This window comes from Equus caballus, chromosome 3 (genome assembly GCF_041296265.1).
Source record: "Equus caballus isolate H_3958 breed thoroughbred chromosome 3, TB-T2T, whole genome shotgun sequence".
NCBI lineage: Eukaryota > Metazoa > Chordata > Mammalia > Perissodactyla > Equidae > Equus > Equus caballus.
The window spans coordinates 39,941,059-39,961,770 of NC_091686.1; the positions used below are offsets into that span (position 1 = coordinate 39,941,059).

The window sequence follows — 20,712 nt, forward strand, 5'->3', positions numbered from 1 at the left end:
AGGGCCCTCAGAGCCGGCGGCGGCGGCGGCAGTTGGGCGCCAGCGGACTTGGCAGCGGGGACGTTGGCGGCAGCGGCCCCTCAGAGCCTGGACCCCGGTGAGGGCGCCGACCCCGGTCGTGTGTGGCAGGCGACAGTCGCGGGCGCTGAGCAGGGACCAGACTCCGCTCGCGCTCCTCGTCCTGAACGCGCTGACTGACTGGAAGGTGTCGCCGCCCCGCGTGCCCCCTGAGGAGGATGTGGAGGTTTGTCCTCAGGGACCGAGGGCTCCAGGTCCGGCCGAGGGGGCACAGGGCAGGGCTCAGGGCGTCCGAGTGGCTCCTGAGCCCGGAGTCAGTGGGTTTGGCTCATTTAACTTGAGGCTTTGGGAAGCACGAGGGTAAAATTGGGCGAATTGTGCAGGATTTCAACTCTAAACAGCCTCGTCATTTAGGTCTTTTGGGTAATATTGAAATTTCAAAAACTGCAGAAAGTAGTTTGTCAACGGCTTTATCATCGATTGATGTGATAGCGATCACGGAAAATCACTGTTTTGCAGTTGCATTTCCTGTCGGTGTCATTTGGGGCTGTTTTGAGAGAAAACTACAAACCATAGATGTGGTGTTTGAGAGGGTGGAACTGAAGGGCCGATGTCACTGACGTGAGAAGCTGGAGCAGGCGGATCAACGGTCAGAGAGCGGACCCGAGGGTCCCAGGGCCTGAGGGGGGGGCTGGGCGTTCATGTTCAATGGGAACAGGGTTTGTATGAGATGGGGAATGTTCTGGAAAAGGGTAGTGGTCATGGCTGCACAGCATTGCGGATGGACTTAATGCCGCTGCGTGCACACTTAAAGACGGTCGGAACGGTAAATTTTGGGTTATACATATTTTACCATAATGAAAACAGATGATTAGGAGTGGAGAGCCGTGCTTTTTGTGCCAGCTTGTCCTCAAAATGCTCCTTCCCGCTTTCCTGCGATCATTTGGGGCAGAGATCTCCTTTCTAGATCCATTATGCCTCCCAGGAAGTTTATCGTGGAGATTTAAACAGTGTAATTTCTTTTAAGTCTTAATAAGTTTGCAAAGAAATTGGCTATCTGGGGTGAAAAGCCATAGGGAGTTAGGATTGGGGGAGAAGGGTTTCCATCTTTCTTTCTTTCATATGGTAGTTCAAGTATTAGTTTTTGAGGCATCTTCATCCTGTTTTCCAAAGTGGCTACAACAGTTAACATCCCACCAGCAGTATATGAGGTTCTCCTTTCTCCACGTCCTAAAACACACTTGCTATTTCTTGTCTGTTTGAATAGCCATTCTGCTTGGGTGTGAGGGGGTATCTCACTGTAGCTTTGATTTGCATTTCCCTAATCTTTTCAAGTGCCTGTTGTTCATCTGTATATCTTCTTTGGAAAAATGTCTGTTCAGATCTTCTGCCCATTATTTAATTGGGTTTTACTGTTGATGTTGAGTTGTATGAATTCTTTATGTATTTTGGATACTAATCCAAATATTAATGCAGACATCTTCTCCTAACTTAGTTTGTCTTTGCATTTTGTTGATGGTTTCCTTTGCTATGCAGAAGCTTTTTAGTTTGATGTAGTCCCATGTGTTTATTTTTCCTTTTGTTACTCTTGCCTAAGGGTGCATGATATTCAAAAAGATACTAAAGCTGACATTTAAGAGTATATTGCTTGTGTTTTCTTCTAGGACTTTTATGATTTCAGATCTTACATTCAAGTCTTTAATCCATTTTGAGTTAATTTAGGTGTATGGTGTAAGATAATGGTCTACTTTCATTCTTTTCCATGTGACTGTCCAATTTTCACAACACCATTTTTTGAAGACTTTCCTTTCTCTCTTGTACGTTCTTGGTTCCTTTGTCGGAAATTAGCTGCCCATGGATGCGTGGTTTATTTCTGGGCTCTCAATTCTGTTCCATTGATCTGAGTGTCTGTTTTTCTGCCACTACCATGCTGTTTTGATTACTGTAGCTTTGTAGTCTATTTTGAATTCAGGAAGTGTGATACCTCCAGCTTTGTTCTTTTCTCTCAGGATTCCTTTGGCTATTCAGAGTTTTGTGTTGTTCCATATAAATTTTAGGATTCATCATTTTATTTCCATGAAAAATGTTGTTGAGATTCTCATTCACAGTGCATTGATTCTGCAGATTGCTTTATGTAATAAAGACATTTGAACTATGTTTATTCTTCCAGTACATGTATGTGGAATAGCTTTCCATTTCTTTATGTCTTCTTCAATTTCTTTCAATAGTGTCATATTTTTCAGTGTATGGGTCTTTGACCTCCTTGGTTAAATTTATTCGTAGGTATTTTATTCACTTTTTTGAGACTGTAAATGGATTTTTATTTTTGATTTATCTCTCTGCTAGTTCCTTGTTAGTGTGTAGAAATACAACTGATTTTCATATGTTGATTTTGTACCCTGAAACTTTACTGTATTAATTAATTATTTCTAGTAGTTTTTGGTTAATTCATTAGGGTTTTCTACATAGAAAATCATGCCATCCAAAACTAGTGACAGTTTAACTTCTTCCTTTCCAATTCAGATCCTTTTTATTTCTTTTTATTGCCTAAATTCTCTGGCTAGGACTTCTAATACTATGTGGAATATAATGGTGAGAGTGTACATCCTTGTCTCGTTCCTGTCTTTAGAGGAATAGCTTTCACTTTTTCACCATTGAGTGTGATGTTGGCTGAGGGTTTGTGGTATATGGCCTTTTTTACATTCAGGTACTTTCCTTCTATTCCTACTTTATTGAGAGTCATTATCATAATTGGATATTGGATCTTGACAAGTGCTTTCTCTGCATCTATTGAGATGTTCATGAGTTTTTTATTCTTCATTTTGTTAATGTGGTGTCTCACATTGATTGTTTTGTGGATGATGTTGAACCATCCCTGCATCCCTGGAATAAATCCCAATTCATCATGGTGTACGATTCTTTTAATGTATTGTTGTATTTGATTTGCTAATATGTTGTTAGGGATTTTTGCGTCTGTGTTCATCAGCAATATCAGTCTGTAACTTTCCTTTTTCGCATTGTCCTTATCTGGCTTTAGTTTTAGGGTAATGTTGGCCTCATAAACTGAGTTAGGGAGTGTCCCATCCTCTTCAACTTTTTGGAAGAATTTCATAAGGATAAATATTAAGTCTTTGAAAGTTTGGTAGAATTCACCAGAGAAGCCATTTGGTCCTGGACTTTTGTTTTCTGGGAGGTGTGTCTTACTGCTTTAGCTTTCTTACTAGTGACTGATCTATTCAGGCTCTTTATTTCTTCTTCATTCAGCTGCAGGAGGTTATATGATTCTAAGAATTTATCTTATTCTTCTGGGTTATTCAATATATTGGCATATGGCTTTTCTTAGTATTTTCAAATAATCTTTTCTATTTCTGTAGTATCTGTTGTAATTTCTCTTCTTTCATTTCTCATTTTATTTGAACATTCTTTTTTTATTTGTGAGTCTTGCTAAGGGTTTGTCAATTTTGTTTTTCTTTTTGAAGAAGCAGCTCTTATTTTCATGGATCCTTTGTTTTACTTTTTTAGTCTATATTTCATTTATGTCTGATCTTATTTTTATTATTTCCTTCCTTCTGCTGACTTTGGGCTTATTTGTCTTTTTTCTCCTACTTCTTTAGGTAGAGTTAGATTATTTATTTGAGATTTTTCCTGTTTTTTCTCCATACTGCTTTTACTGCATCCTGTAAGTTTTCGTATGTTGTGTTTTCAGTTTCATTTGTCTCCGGGTGTTTTTTTGATTTCTCCTTTGATTTCTTCATTGATCCAATAGTTGTTCAGTAGCATGTAGTTTAGTCTCCATGTATTTGTGAGTTTTCTAGTTTTCTTCTCCTAGTTGATTTCTAATTTCACACCACTGTGGTCAGAAAAGATGCTTGATATGATTTCAATCTTCTTAAATTTATTGATGCTTATTTTCTTTTCCAACATATGGTCTATCTTTGAGAATGTTCCATGTGCACTTGAGAAGAATGTTTAGAATATCTATGCTGGTACTTTACAGTAGAATATTATATATAGAGAGAGAGAAAGTCCATCTGGTCTAGTGTTTGCTTTAATGCCAATGTTTCCTTGTTGACTTTCTGTCTGGATGATCTACCCATTATTGTAAGTAGGGTGTTAAAGTTCCCTACTATTATTCTGTTGCTGTCAATTTCTCTCTTTACTTCTGCTAATAGTTCCTTTATATCGTTTGGTGCTCCTATGTTTGATGCATACATATGAATATGTCATGTCTTCTGGGTGGAATGTCCCTTTTATCATTATAGAATGCTCACCTTTGTCTCTTGCTATCTTTTTTGGCTTGAAGTCTATTTCATCTAATATAAGTGTGGTGACACCTACTGTCCTTCAGTTACTATTTGCTTGGAGTATTATCTTCCATCCATTCATTCTGAGCCTTTGTGTGTCTTTAGACCTGACTTAGCTCTCTTGGAGGCAGCATATTATTGGGTCTTGTCTTTTAATCTATCCAGCCACTCTGTGTCTTTTGATTGATGAATTCAATCTATTCCCATTTAGAGTAATTATTGATATGCGAGGGTTTAATACTGCTATTTTATCTATTGTTATCTGGTTGTTCTGTGTTTCCTTGTTTCTTTTGCCTTGTAATTCTGTCTGCAGTTTCAGTCAGCTGGGTTTTTGTGATGTTTTTCTCATTTTCCTTTTTATTTATGATTTATGACTCTGCTCTGATTTTCCAGTTTTGTGGTTAACATAAGGTTTGTATAAAAGATCTCCTAGATGAGAGGTCCTTTTTCTCCTGATAGCACTTTATCTCCATTAGCCTATGAAGATAGTATCCTTTTCTTCATCCTGTTCTATGTTTTTATTGTCACAAATTATCCTTTATGTGTGGTGAGTTTGTTATATTAAAGTGGTTATAGTTATTTTTGTTGTGTTTTTTTCCCATTTAGCCTTTATGGTATTACTGTTTACTTAGTATGATATAGAGTTGCAATTTTCTGATTCTGTCTGTGTCTTTATCACCAAGCTGAAATCTTGTCAACCTTTTCCTTTTAGTTTCAGGTACGATGCTCCTTTGAACTTTTCTTGTAAGGGAGGTCTACTGGTGATAAACTCTCTCAGATTTGTTTGTGAAAGCCTTTGTTTCTCCTTTATATCTGGAGGAGAACTTTGCTGGATAGAGTATTTTTGGCTGATAGTGTTTGTCTTTCAATATTTTGAATATATCATTCCACTCTCTCCTAGCCTGTAGAGTTTCTGCTGAAGAATTTGTTGATAGCTTCATGGGGGTTCCCTTTGTAAATTATTTTCATCTCTCTGGCCACCCTCAGTATTCTTTCTCATCATTGACTTTTGACAGTTTTAATGTTACATGCCTTGGAGAGGTCTTTTTGCATTGAGATAATTAGGAGTTCTATTTCTTTCATGTACTGGTATATCCAGTTCTTTCCTCAGGGTTGGGAAATTCTCAGCTATTGTTTCTTTGACTAAGCTCTCTGCTCCTTTTTCACTCTCTTCTCCTTCTGGGATACCTGTTATCCTTATGTTGCTTTTCCTAATTGACTCATATATTCCTCATAGAATTTCTTTATTTTTTAAAAAATGTTAGTTCTCTCTCCTCTTCTACCTGAATCATTTCTATGTCTCTATCTTTGAGTTTGCTACTTCTCTCTTTGATATGGGCTGCTGTATTTCCAGTGCTTTCTGCTTTATTTTTCATCTCATTTATCATGTTCTTCTCCTGAATTTCTGTTTGTTTGTTTCTTTAAAGTTTCAGTCCCTTTGATGACGTACTCCTTCTCTTCATTAATTTTATTTCTGAACTCATTGAATTGTCTGAGTTTTCTTCTAGCTCATTGAGTGTCTTCATGACAGCTATTTGAGTTCCCTGTCAGTCAGATGGCAGTCTTCCATGACTTCCAGTTTGATTTCTAGAGACTTCTCATTTCCTTTTTATTCTGCCTTGTTACTGTAGTTCTTCATGGAGCTTGATGAGTTGATTCTCTGCCAGTGCATTTGTGGCAGTAAACACCTTTCTTATTTGGGTAAGACTTTGGGTACTTTGATTCTAGGCTGCTTCTGCATGTTTTTGAGAGCCTGCACACTTCACCATCCACTGCCACTGCAGAGGCATTGTCAGTACCGTCCCTGTGCTGCTTGTGATTCCAAGGTTGTTGGTGCCTTGATGTTTATGATGTTCCTGCATTCTCAGGTGTCACCATCAGGGTGACCAGCCTGCAAACACTTCCTCTGCATTTGGAGTCTCCTGAGTGTCATATTTTCCCACTGGCTCTCCCTGGGCTTGGGTGAGGCTGCCCTGTGCTTCACTTGTGCTGCTGCTCCCAGGTTTTATGGCAGCATTGCTGCCAGGAGCAGTAGGTTCACAGGTGTCACTGTCACTGCTGGGTGACCAGGGTCTTGTATACATTCCCTGCTGCTGGTAGAGTGTGTGTCAGGAGTGCCACCACTGGGGGCTGGGTCGTGGGTTCTGCTGTGGCTCCTGAAGCCTCGGGTCTCAGGTGCCATTTGCCACTGCTGGAGAAAGGGCAAGGGCTAAGACATGAGTACCGTTGCTGCTCCTGCAGCATTTGGATGAGTTTGACTATTTTAGAAATCTCGTATAACTGGAACCGTGCCATATTACAGTATTTGTACTTCTGTGTCTGGCTTATTTCACTTAGCATAATGCCCCTTGAGGTTCATTCATGTTGTAGCATATGGCAGGATTTCCTTTTTGTTTTTTTGGTTCCTCACTGAATTATATTCCATTGCATGTATATATTAATTTTTCCTTACTGTTTCATTTGTCAGAGGACATTTACGTTGTTTCTACCTCATGAATATTGTGCATAATGCTGCAATGAACACAGGAGTGAAATTTTCTCTTTATGATCCTGATTTCAATTTTTTAGATAAGTACCCAGAAGTGGGAGAGCGGCATCATATAGTAGTTGTACTTTTTGTTTTTGAGGAAACCCTGTACTATTTTCCACAGTGGCTGCATCACTTTACATCAAACATTTACCCATTTTTCAATCAGGTTATTTGACTTCTTCTGTTATGTCATAGGTGTTCTTTTATATATTTTTTATAATAACCTCATATCAGATATATAGCTTACAAATATTCTTTTCCCATTCTATAAGTTGTCTTTTCACTTGCTGTTTCCTTTGCTGTGTATATTTTCAGATAATTGTGACCTCCCTTTTCTAATTTTTGTTTTTGTGTCCTGTGATTTGATGTCATGCCCAAGAAATCATTGCCAACACCAATGTCATTATCCTTTTATTCTGTTTTCTTCTAACACTTTTACAGTCTCCACTATTATGTTTAATTCTAATCCACTTGGAAATCATTTCTGTGTATGGTGTTAGATCAGACTGCTCAGTTTTATTCTTTTGAATATGCATATTCAGTTTTCTGCAAACCTTTTTTGGAGAGCTATCGTTTCTCCATTGTGTATTCTTGGCAACCTTGTTGAAGATCAGTTGACCATCTATGCGTGACTTTATTTCTGGGCTCTCTATTCTGTTTCATTTGTATAGATGTCTGTCTTTCTTCCAGTGTAATACTTCATTGACTATTGTAGCTTTGCAATATGTTTTGAAATCAGGAATTATGAGACCTCCAGCTTTGTTCTTTCTCAACATTGCTTTTTTCTGTTTGAGGTATTTCGTGGTTCCATGTAAAGTTTATGGTCAAGTATTTTTCTTTCTGTATCAGATAGCATTTGGATTTTGAAAGTAATTGCACTGAGTCTATATAACACCTTAGGTAGTATAGATGTTTTACCAATACTAATTTTTCCAATGGACATTGGATATCTTTCTGTTGATTTGTGTCTTTTTCAATTTATTTCATCAATGTTCTTTAGTTGTCACTGTGCAGATGTTTCAGTTCCTTGGTTAAATTTATTTCTAAGCATTTTATTCATTTTGATGTCATTGTAAATGGGATTGTTTTCCAAATTTCTTTTGCAGGTAGTGTGTTCTTAGTGTGTGCAAGCACAACTGACTTTTGTATTTTGTTTTTGTATTCTGAAAATGTTCTAAATTTGTTTGTTTATTCTAACAGGTTTTGGTGGAGTCTTTAGAGTTATCTATATATAATATCCTATCATCTGCAGAGACAGTTTTAACTGTTCCTTTCTGATTTGGATGTCTTTTATTTCTTCTTCTTGCCTAATTGCTCTAGCCAGGACTTCCAGTGGTATAGTCAGTAGAAGTGGTGAGAGTGGGCATCCTTGTGTTCTTTCTGATCTTAGAGGAAAAACTTTCAGCTTTTCATCATCTGGTACAATGTTAGCTGTGATTCTGCCATATATGACCTTTATTATCTTGAGGTAGGGCCCTTCTATTTTGAGTTGGTTGAATTTTTTGGTCTTGTTTTTATCATGAAAGAGTGTTGAAACTTGTTGAATGCTTCTTATACATCAATTGAGAGGAGCATGTGTTTTTTGTCCTTCATACTGTTAATGTACTATATTACACTGATTGATTTTCATATGTTAAACCATCCTTGCATTCTAGCAAATATCTTACTTGTTCATAATGTATAAATTTTTTAAGGTACAGTTGAATTTGGTTTGCTGGTATGTTTTTTTGGGGGGTGGTTGGACTTTTGTGTAAATATTTATTAGGGATATTTTTGTGTTGTTTTGTTTATTGGTTTGTGTTTTCTTTATCTACATCTTATTTCATTGAAGATGGTATTTAAGGTGCTGGCTTTGGCCATTTTGGTGAGTTACTCGGTTTTCCTGCATTTATTTCATGTGTACATGTTATTGTACTTTGATTTTTCTCCTGTTATCCTGTCTCATGTCAACTTAATTCTTAGACTAACCAGAAGGATCTAGAGGGTAGAGGAATTGTCATCCTCCCCTACAGTGGGAACCCTGCCTGTCACTCTTCCCCAGGAAATACAGCACCTGATTCTTGGCTCCAGCTCCTCTGTGTGTTGAATTCAGGGATTTTGGGCTGGGTGTGTTCTCACTGTTTATATTCTCTGGAGGAGAGTGTTCAAGATTGGAATTAGGAAAGTGTACATTTTTCTACATGGATACACAACTTAACACAACCAATTTGAATGAAGTTTCAAAAATATAAACTGAGGAATAAAAGAAAATTATAAGATGCATTTATAACTCTGCATAATGTATTGGAGAAGGGGACATGAAAAGTAGTGTCAAATATTCTGAGAAGAGTTAGACAGCCCATTTGTTGTCACCACATTCACAGAATCCTTGTGAACATACTTCTAGAGCAGCAGTGCTGGTTTCCCATCTTGGAGGACTCTTGGTATAAAGCTAAGAACTGTTCGCCTGCAATCAAATCTGACCTCCCCACTGACAGAGTGACAAAATGGAGGACAAGGTGTCCATCAGCACAGAACCACTGAGATGGGTCATCATAGGATTATCAGAGTGAACATATGCCCCACACTGTGGCGCCCACCTGGTGTTCTCTATATAAGTGTGTTTTTATATCTTGTAGTGCATCATTGAAGAGTAAATAGTTTGTTTGAAAAATTGAATAGAGTGTCACCATAATTGTTCTCTGTTTCTGGAAACGAGCTATATGTAGGAAAAAGACCTGCACCCCAACTATACTGGAGAGTGAAAATTTCAGAGTGAGAGGCCTAAAAGCTGACGTGATGGAAATAAATACAGTACATTTTTTTTATTTGAAATACCAACCCACCCATTTCTACCCTTTCTGAGATGTCACCTGACATTTCTAGGACAAAGAACATAAAATTTGTTCCTATTTAAATGAAAAGTAGCAAATGGTATACATTTTCAGTATTAATATGAATAATTGCTGGGGCTGGCCCAGTGGCACAGCATTTAAGTTCGTGCACTCTGCTTCAGTGTCCCAGGGTTTGCTGTTTCGGATCCCAGGCACGGACCTACGCATCACTTGTCAAGCCGTGCTATGGCAGGCCTTCTACATATAAAGTAGAGGAAGATGGGCACGGATGTTAGCTCAGGGCCAATCTTCCTCCGCAAAAAGAGGAGGATTGGCAGCAGATGTTAGCTCAGGGATAATCTTCCTCAAAAAAAAAAGATGAATAATTTCTGAGGCTCTAATATATAGCATGGTGACTATAGTTAATAATACATTGTTGAACACTTTAAACTTGTTAAGAGAGTAGATCTTAAGTATTCTCACCAAATACAAAAAGGTGATGGATGTGTTAATTAACTTATTGTGGTAGTCATTTGAAAATGTGTGTGTACATATGTATTAAATCACCACATTCACACCTTAAATATAATACAATATTTACTTGTTAATTATACCTCCACACATTTGGAAATAGAATCATTGGAAATTCCATTTGAAAAGCCATATTTATCTGAGTTATCAAATTATGTAAATTCTTCTCTAGTCATCTCTATATATTACCTACTTTTTCTCTCTATGCAACGGAGACTATGTATTTAGTGAGCTTCCTATCTCTGTGAATTCACTGAGAAATTTGTGTTCATTGTCACTGTGAAAGGCTAAATTATTCACTGAGAAATTAGTAAAGAAATATCACAATATTTTCACTAGTACAGTTCTGTTAGAGTGAACAGGTTGGGTAAAAAATTACATAATTACTTTGTAAATGGAGTATTTTAGATACAAAAAAGAGTAAGATTAAAGCTGTGTTCTAGTTAATAAATTGATGCTCAATCACACACGTTTATTATTTTTTCACGAAAACTATACATAGGAAGAGAAGTGATGATACACAAAATACACAGAACAGGTAAAAATTTTAGGACAAAAGTGAGAGAGTAGCCAAGTTTAAAGCAAAGTTGGTCTCTTTCATGGTACAAAATTCTTCAGTACGAATGCCCATCATGGCTGATTCACGACACATTTCTACCTATATTTGTGTGTGTGTGTGTGTGTGTGTGTGGAAGGGAGAGAGAAAGAAATAAAAGGAAAAGAGTAGGCAAAATACACCTTTCTGAATGTTTCCTTAAGAAGGTGCCTGGTGGGGATAAATAGAGGCAGCTGTGCAGGTCCCCGGACCTCTAGCATGACCCCTGCTCAAAGTAGCCCATCACCTCAGCTCCATCCGCTCTAATGTGTGGTCATTGTCATCTTCTGATGTGAGGGTCCCTGTGGGCCAGAGGATGGTGTGAAACCTCCCTTCTCCTGTCACTCAGCCATGGCTCAGTCACTCAAAGTCTGCTTTCCTTGTCTCCTGGGGTCTCAATCCTTAAGCCCCCTTCACTCCTCAGTGTCTCCCTCCTACAAGGGTCTCGGTTTAACCCTGGGGACGCTGCCCTCTTCGTGGAGCCCCATCCCCTTAGGTCCCAGGGCTGCAGCCCCAGCGTCATCCTGGACAGCTGTGCTGAGAGGTGGGTCCCAGAGCAGCCGACCTCTGTCTTTCTGAGGATGAAGAACAGCCTCTTCTCAATACCTCCCTGCCTTGTTCCTGTTGATGGACCCCCATCCCCACCAGGGGGGACATGAGAGGCATGAAGGGGGAGGGTCGAGGGGCCTGCACCTGCCTCAGTGGAAAGTGGGGTCAGAGAGAGGGGGTGTGCCTCCACCTTCCCAAACAGTGAGACGTGGCTGGTCTCAGGGCCTTTGTCCTTCTGCTGTGAGAAAGCAGCACAAATTGTCCCTCTGGGGCCAGTTCTCAGGGCCCTGCGCTCCACTGTGTAACAACTGAAGGGGCATCAGAGAGCCCACCATGTGAGGAGGCCTCTCTATGACACTGAGGAGTCAGTGTGGGGAGGAGGTTGCAGCCCAGTGAAGGCCTGGGTGAGGGTCCCACCCCTTTGTGAGGAGGGGACTGTGGAAAAGGCAATGCTTAGGGAGGCCCTGCCCTCCCGCAGGTGGGATGCTGACAGTGTATTCTGACATGGTGCAAAGCGCACCAGGGCCAGCAGGGGGCACGGTGGGCATGTGTCTGAACCACATGCGATGAGATAGAGCTGTGACCCAAGCACCTGGCTGCTTAGCTGGTGCCCTCTGCTCAGTGACCCCTGGGCCCCAGCAGATCCTTCCTCCCAAGGTCCCAGAAGAGCCCATATCATAAGTTACCAGTTCCATGTCATCCAATGATAAACTCCAAGGCAAAGGGGATTGAATCTTGGTTCACAGACAGGCTGGGAGAGGTGAGGGGAGGAGAAGGGGAAACAATTTGGATGAAGGGCTCTTGCTCCCATCAGAGTGAGGGAAGGGATGAGGGATAGATAATTGGGCAGCCCTGTGTCATCTGGGGGAGGGAGAGAGAGCTCTGGGGTGTCTCTGTCATGGTCCAGACCCCTCTCCTCACCCTCCTCACTCACTCACAGGTGACTGGACTCTGGGGTCAGGTCGGGTCCCTAGGAGGATACAGGGACGTTTCCTTGCCCTTGGTGTCCAGCCTGGGGTGTGGGAAGGGCCCTGACTCTCCACCTCTGTGACTCTGTGTCCCTCATTTCAGGGTCCTGGGCATGGTCTTTGCTGACCCAGCCATCCTCGGTGTCAGGGACCCTGGACCAGGAGGTCACCATCTCCTGCTCCGGGAACAGCAACATTGGATCCCATAGTGTGTGTTAGTTCCAGCTGTCAGTGGTGCTGCCCCAAAACTCTGACTCTTGGAAGTACCAGGCCCTGAGAGATTCCAGATGATTCTCTGTCTCCAAGTCAGGCAACATGGTCTCCTTGACCATCTGTGGGCTCCAGCCTGAGGACGAGGTGATTGTTATTGTCACACATATGACAGAGACCTCAGTGTACTCAGTGCTGTGTGCCCACGAGGAAGTGAGACATAAACCACCCCCCTGGGGCCCCCGATCACACCTTCACTCCTCTGTGATTGACGTCACCTCTGTCACCAGCATCTGAGGGTCTGAGCCCCCTACATGGGTCTGTCGATCTGAGCATGTCCGTTCCTCTGATCCCCTGTAGACTGAGCCATTCCCATCGATGCACCCTCTGCATGCTCATGTCCACAGAGGCAGGAGCGCCTTTTCCAGGGCACCCAGTCTCTCCAGAGAGACAGTGATGGGGACAGAGGGAGGCTGACTCCAGTCATGTCAGAAACAAGAAGGACCTAGAGACTGCGCTGGAGCCAACATGGATCTCACACGATCCCAGGCTCCTGGTGTTAGGAAAATAAGTGTATTAAATTGTTGGGATCTAATTCTCATGAAAAACTGAAAGAGAAATTATTCTCCATTTTTGGACTTATAATCGATGATCTAATAAAATTCTGTGCATACTCTGCTGATGCAGCTGAAAGGCAAGCTGCTGTGGCCTTTTTGTAGTGACGGGGACATCCCTCAACCCACACCCCCAGTGTCTAGAATCCCAGCTGCCCAGGTCCCTCTCTGACACCAGGAGCAGCTTCATGAAGAGCATCGGGACAACAGTCCTCCTCTAACCGGAGGGCCCAGGTGTGTCAGAGAGGCCGGGTGGGGTGGGGTCTGAGGGCATGTGGGACAGTGTGGGACAATCCTGAGATGGCCCCTCCCAGCTGGAAAGCCACCCAGGGCTCCAGGGGTTCAGCCATCAGTGTGCTCACTGGGCTGTGCTGACCTCCAGGACCCAGGGTCATCAAGAGCCAGGGCCTCCACCCCCTGGGTCAGCTCATCCCTCCTCTACTTCCATCTCCCTGTGAGGACCAGGGCAGGGAGGCCAGAGGCAGACAGAGAGCAAGGGCTGATTTGAGTGTATCCACTCCACCCCCGATGAAAGTTTCAGGAGATCCAGAGAGACTTAGGGCAGCTCTGTCTCCACAGCACAGCTCTAGGGCTCAGAGTCTGGGTCTCTCCCTTGCCCTGGGCTCCTCTCCTCCTCACCTCCTCATTCGCCACACAGGTGAGAGTGACTTACCCTCGGGATGGAGATCCACCCCAGCTCTGCCCCACGCCCCCACCCTCCTTCACAGTGAGCTGGGATCCTGCCCTCACACTCCTCTCTGTGCCCTACAGTGTCTGTGGCCCAGGCAGGGCTGACTCAGCCGCCCTCAGTGACCAAGTCCCCAGGACAGACGGCCACACTCACCTGCACTGGAAAGAGCAAAAATGTCGGCCATGAGGGGGCAGTGTGGCTGCAGCAGCAACCCCAAGACCATGTCCCCACACTCCTGACCAGCAGGAATAACATCTGGGCCTCTGGGGTCTCCGAGAGATTCTCTGGCTCCAGGTGAGGCAGTGTGGCCCCCTGAGCATCTCTGGGCTCCAGCCTGGAACGAGGCTGATTATTACTGCTCCGTGTGGGACAGCAGCCTCAGTGCGCACATGGGACCCCAGGCCAGTGGGGAAGGAGACACAAACCCTGAGCTCCCCAGGCTCACCCAGCTCATGGGGACCTCCCAGAGCAGCATTCACTGCCAAGGAAAGGACAGGGACTGGGTTCCAGCTGACAATTGTGTGGCCTATTCAGGAGTATTAAAAATAATACAATAAGTGAAAATTTCATCTGCATGATTAACAAATGTATAGGCAACATCATTGTGAATGCATTTGTGGCTATATGAAGATGCACATTCATACACCTTAAAAATGTGTAATAAAGGGTTTCAAGGTTTAAGTAAGAGAATATTAATTTTTCGAGATTTTTCTTTTCTATTCCATTTGGAGGTGCTGGGTTCCCCTGCTTAGAGGGTCCATCTCTCCGACCTCAAGTGGCCATCCACCAGCATCACCAGCAACCAGCCTCCCCTCTTTTCCTGACCTCGGTACATGACCTGACCTCTGATTTGAAGGCTCTTCCAGTCTTTCCCAGGGTGATCACTTGACTCATCCCACAGATCCCAGCTTACATATCACAGCTTCGTCCAGGCTCCTTTGTCCCAATATCCCAGGGCACACCCCACATGCACACAGAGCCATGTGCACAACCCACAAGAAAACACAGAGCCATGTGCACAACCCACATGCACACAGGGCCGTGTCAGCATAGGTGTGTTCCTGTTGCGCCCTTTCACTGTCCTCTCACACACTGAGGTCAGTGTCTGCCACAGCAGGCAAGGTTGGAGCTCTAGGGTGGAATGGACAGAGACTGACAGTTTGAAAATAATTATAGTTTTTCATGAAAATAGAAGTGCAGGTGTGAGAGCATCACTGTCCCCATGTAATCCTAGAAGGCCTTTCTCATTCCACTCTCTTGGGAGTAACGTTGGGGAAGACTGCTGTAAAATCGAACACTCTGCGTGGTGTGCTTAGGGATGTCACAGCAGCTGCGGGATGGGCAGTCACCAGCAGGGGCAGCAATGGAGTGTCCTCAGACTTAGGAGAGGCAGGTGTTGGGTCAGACAGATGTTCAACCACTCAGTGGGCTCCAGGGCAGTTGGGCGACCTGTGTCCTCACTGATGTGGGACTTGCCTTCACCCGTGAGGCTTCCCGTGACCCTGTGAGCTCCTGGTTTTGGCTTCCTAACTGATGGCTTCCAATGTAGGTCATCGCCTCCTTTTTCCTCAGGGAGTCTTGAACAAGGTGGGGCTGACAGACCATTAGGAGCCCCAATGCACTTCCCAGGAGGAAGTGGGCTCCTGGGAAGACTGTGCAGAAGACAAGACACAGCTTGTGGGTGGAGTCCGCACAGTGGACCCTCAGGAGACAGAGCTCAGTGGCGCCTCAACCAAACCCGGAAGTCTTGTTCTTCCAGCTTCTGGTAGGGGACCTTTACAAGATTTTACGCACAGGACCTGCCTTCTCCTTGGTTCCACATGGAGCAGGTGCTGTGACACCAGACTCACAACGCCTGTCTCAGTGTGTTGGTCACTTCTGCCCTGGAAGTCTGCATGTGGCTTATTCTGGCTCTGAGACAGAAGCCCCATAAGTGTGATGACTGATGTTACTTGGGATGCAGTGTGAGTGGGATGCAGATGATTACCCCAGACCTCAGGTGACTGCCTAATATCTTACAAGATGCTCTTCACTGCTGGGCAGGTGCACCAAGACCTCCCCTTTGCTCCCCCTGTTCCACTCACATGCCTCTGTCACTACCTGTTACCAGTACTAGTGAGTGTTAGTGACTAGTCACTCACTGGGGTGATCTCTGCTGTCACTTCTGCACCGGGACCAGAGTATCTAAGGCCACAACGTTCATTTGGATCATTAAGAATGTCTACTTCTTTGTTCCCATGAATTCTATGTCCAAACCATTGATATCATTACTTTAATTAGATTTTCTCATTCTTGCAGAATACTGTGGAATATTAATGGAGGTACATGGGCAAAGGGAATCACCTTTGCCTATTGCTGATCTTTTTGGAAATGCTGCCCTTTACCACTCCATTGACTAAGATGCTGCCACTAGGATTTCATTATACGTGTGTGAGAGAGTGTGTCTGGCCGTATTATAAATCTTTCTGTTTGTGGCTTTTAGTTTTATGTGGCTTTTATTAGGAATTGATGCTAAATTTGGTCAAAATCCCTTCCAGTATCATTTGAGACTGTATGATCATATCTATCTATCTATATTTATATTGTGTGTTATATTAAAATATTTCTTACTATTGCATACAACTTGCATCATTGGAATCAATGAAACTTGGTAATAATTCATCAATTCATTAATCTAGTATTGAGCTCTCTTCGTTAATATTCTATTTAGAACATTTGCGTAATATCTAATGTTCGTCTGCCATTTTTATTTTTCTGTAATTTAACTGTAACATGCATTATAACTGATATAACTGATCTCTAAAAGAACTGGTAAGTTTTCCATCCTTTTAAGTGTTATTTAAAAATAGAGCAAGTAGATTGGAACCCTCTGGTCTCTGATGTTTTTAGAGCTTCCATGTGAGAATATCTGTCTGTTCAGTCATTCTGTGGAGTGGGTCCATAACATTTTGTATTTCTGTATTAAAATAGGTAAGCTTACTTGTTTTATTTCCAGTAGAGCCAATTTTGATCCTTCCTAGAAAAGCACATATTTTACCTATTTTTCACAGACATTATCTCTTGCATTTTCGGCATTTTTCATTTTTCCACATATGACCAGCAGGGGGTGATGTGGGACTGGCCTGTGGTCCCTACAGAGCGGCTCAGGGAGGATTTTTACTCAAAGCAGCGTGGGTACCAGCAGAATGCACGGTTCCCTTCCAAGCATCTCCTCTACTACCACACGGATTCAGAGAAGCACCAGGCTCCAGGTCCCCAGCTGCTTCTCTGGATCCAAAGATGCCTCGGCCAACGCAAGGATTCTGCTCATCTCTGGGCAGCAGCCAGAGGATGAGGCTGATTATTACTGTGTGATTGTGCACAATAGGGCTTCTCACAGTGACACAGGCAGATGGGAAATTGGGACAAACACCTCAGCCCACTCAGGCACTTGGAATAGATGCTTCTGCAATTTTACAGTAACTTGTAGATGCAGTAGCTGTGCCTGGAAGTAGTTTCTGGTTCACATCGGCTGTCTTCCCAATTTTCCAGGCAATGTATCTGCAATCTCAGGTAAACAAACACCAAAATGAAAACCAAACCAAACAAAATACAAATCTCATGATGACACTGAATCTTTGCCTGGTGACCCATGTGTGATAAAATGAGAGCCTTTGTAGCTGGGCTGTTTGTCTTGAAAGATGGGAAATTAGCCTTTGCTAGATTTCTTCTTGTGGGAACCCAGGGTCCATCCAGCAGATACACAGTCCTCCACAGCAGGGACTCTGCTCTGTGAGGGGTCAGAGCGGAGACCTTCCCTCCCTCCCAGGCTCTTGTGCTCAGATCTGGCTGAGGCTCACTGTGTTCAAGCACAAAAGATTAAGATGTAAGATGTTGTGAGAAACATCCCAGGAGGAATTCCAGGCACAGAGCTGGCCTGACACACTTGCTGGGTGCCTGGACCTACGGTTGTGATGTCAGCAAGAAGGGGAGACTAAAATGGTGAGCCTGCAGCATGGAAGCTGGGTGAAGTATGTCCCACAGTTGTGACTTTCCTACCGCCGATTCCCCTCAGGGCACATGGGACTCCCTCCGGTGTGTGATCTGGAGCCTACAGGTACACACTTGAGTTCTTCTCTTCTCTTGTATCTCAGTGGACCTTTCCAATTAGACAAAGTGTAAGAGAATGACAGTGGAATATGAGCGAGCAGAAACTCCCCGATATGTGCATGAAGTCAATCCAACCCAGGAAGCTCTTTAGAAGGACCCAAACCGTCTCCTTTAAGGGAATCAACAGAAACATAGGTTACAATGGAAATCAGCATCAAGGATTCCCAGAAAGAGCCCCTATGTGTGTGTCCTAGGACAGCAGGGGTTCCAGACCAATCTCCAGATCCAGGTCTGTAAAGATAACCTCCTTGACTACTGCAGGCTCCAGCCAGAGGATGAGGCTGATTGTCACTGTCAAACAGCTGCATGCAACCTCGATGCCAATCCTAGTCCGTGGGGAGTGAGATCCACTCCCCGGTCTGACCTAACTCTCCTCTGTCCCTGCCTGGAGGCAACACCAGCCCAGGTTTTGGCTTCTGCTGTCACTTGTGCTACTAAAACCAGAGGGACTGATGCTTTCTAGTCAGTCCACCTGTATGGATGCAAAAACAAAAACAAAAAAAAACCCATTTTATTACTGGTTTTCCAATGCAAGCAAATCATTTTGTCACCAGAACCTATACAAGCACCTCCCTGCCTCATGCATGCATGGAGAAGAGAAGTCAGCCAGCAAGAGCCAGGAGACCCAGGTCCTCCTCTGCTCAGTCCCCTACATGTCCCATGAGCCTGGCCCAGGCTTTGCTGATCATGCCCTGAGTTCTCACACCCATCACCTCCTCACTTTCCCCAGTTTAATCCCACAAATATTACCGGTTTTACAGCTACAGATTTTTTGTGTGTTTATTTTATTTTGGAGGGGGAGATGTTTGAAAGCATCTCAGGTCATTGGTATCTAGAGCCTATGACCCAACCCTCCTTATCACAGAGAGCCCTGATATTACAAAACAATTTACAGACAGCCCTGTTCATTAATCACATCAGCATATGGAGCAGCTACCAAGTAAACCTGGTCAGGGCCCAGTGTGAGTTGTGTGACAGATCTTGGATGCCACTAAGTCAAGGAGGGAGGGCGGACCTCAAAAAAGAGAGATGTACATAGTAATGGTTTACTTATCAATCTTCAGACTAAAAACATTGACAAAACTTGACTAAAATAGGGAAAACTACCAGAAATCTATCACAGATTCAAAAGAAGAAAGAATAAATCTCCAGAACAGCCATTAAGGGCAAATGAGCCCAGAGTGATCAGCAGGAGGGAGGGCGCCTTTCTCCAACAGCACCGTGTTCCAGTGGCCACTGGAGAAGGCATGACCAGCACTTGTGCAGTGGGGTTGGGGGGGTCTAACAGGAGTCCCTCACAACAACAACAGCAACAATAATGGTGACAACAACAACATAAATCAGCCTGTCAGGGTATCGCAGACAGATTTCTCACCAGTATGAACCAACAGAGTACACTGTAGAGTCTTAGGCCTTGAACCAGGTTTAAGATGCTCCAGACATATGGCAGAAGCAAAGTAAAATGTTGGGTAAACCTGAAATATCTGGCGCCGTGAGGACTGTGCGATGGATCCCGTATTTATCCATCCGGAGGTCATTGGTTATCTACAGGCAATTAATGTCTCAGACTCAAATCCCATGAAACGGCCTACTTGATTTGCTATTCTGGGTAGTGACATCACAATGATCTGTGAGCAAAATCAGGACATCCTCCAGGAGAGTTGAGTGGAGTCAGAGGCACTGGCCCCTGGATCTGAGACCAGCAGAAGTGCTGTTGGACAGGTCCTGAGAGGGCAGTGTTCTGGGCAAAGCAGGCACAGAGAATGCTCTACTGGCTCTTGCAGACTTGGGCATTGAGTTTTCTCATTGAAGTGAGGCTTTTTGATACCTTAGTTTGTTTGTTTGGCCTAAAACTAGGTTCTCATACCCAGTCTAGGGAACATGGTGTACAGCTTGTAGCCCCATCTTCTCAGTTTATGCTCCCAAAGCCCATCCTTGGCAGCAACAAATTATCTGATCGTCTCACATTCATCAGATATTCCTCAATGTCAAGGTCAGGCTGCCATGAGGCCAGAGTCCACGATGGGTCAGGGAAAAACCAGAGACACATAGTCTAGCTGTGTTTGATGCAGGGTAGCCGAATGTTCATGGGTACATCCATCCACGCCATTTAGGAAGCACCAACAATTGGCTGGGCTAGATGGGGAATAGGAAGCATTAGAGGATTTGACATGGAATATATGAAATCTGATTAAGTTTATGAAGTCCTGATGCTGCAAAGAAGATGAGTGGGTAGGTGGTGAGAGTGAAGGCAGAGACCTTTCGGGGGTTGTGGATTTGCTACAAAGATTAGACTGGCGTCCTGGATGCTGTGTTCAGTGGTGACACAGGAAAGTTTTCTCTTTAGTTGTCAAGTGTGGAATCTCAATAAGGTTCACTCCTTCTTCTCTGAGATTCACTTGAGATGTTCTCTCTCCATTATCTCTTGTGTCCACAGGCTGATTTATCACATGGATCAAAAATGTCCCTGCAGTCCTAGGTATCGCATCCACACAACAAATCCTCTTGAATGAGAGAGACTTCCCTCCCTGATCCATTGAACAGGAATCCTGGTTGTCATGAGGTCCAGACCAGAGCACTTAGACCATTTCCCCTGATTCCGTCATGGCATCCCAGGAGGGGATTTTCTTATCAGTTTGGGAAGTTAAAGGCCTATTTCTGGAGCTGCAGTGGGGTTTTTCACATGCTCACCACATGGTTAGGAAATTAGGGGTCTAGAGAGGACAAGAAAAGGCAGAAT

At 43.5% G+C, this 20,712-nt stretch overlaps 1 protein-coding gene across 1 annotated transcript in view; it reads left to right on the forward strand.

Moving 5' to 3' along the window:
* LOC138923416 (rho GTPase-activating protein 20-like) overlaps positions 1-20,712 on the forward strand; it is an 84,588-nt gene continuing 63,876 nt past the window's right edge. Inside the window, exon 1 of the mRNA XM_070262176.1 lies at positions 1-244. The gene's annotated coding sequence lies outside the window, so the exon portion shown is untranslated. The remainder of the gene's footprint in view (positions 245-20,712) is intronic.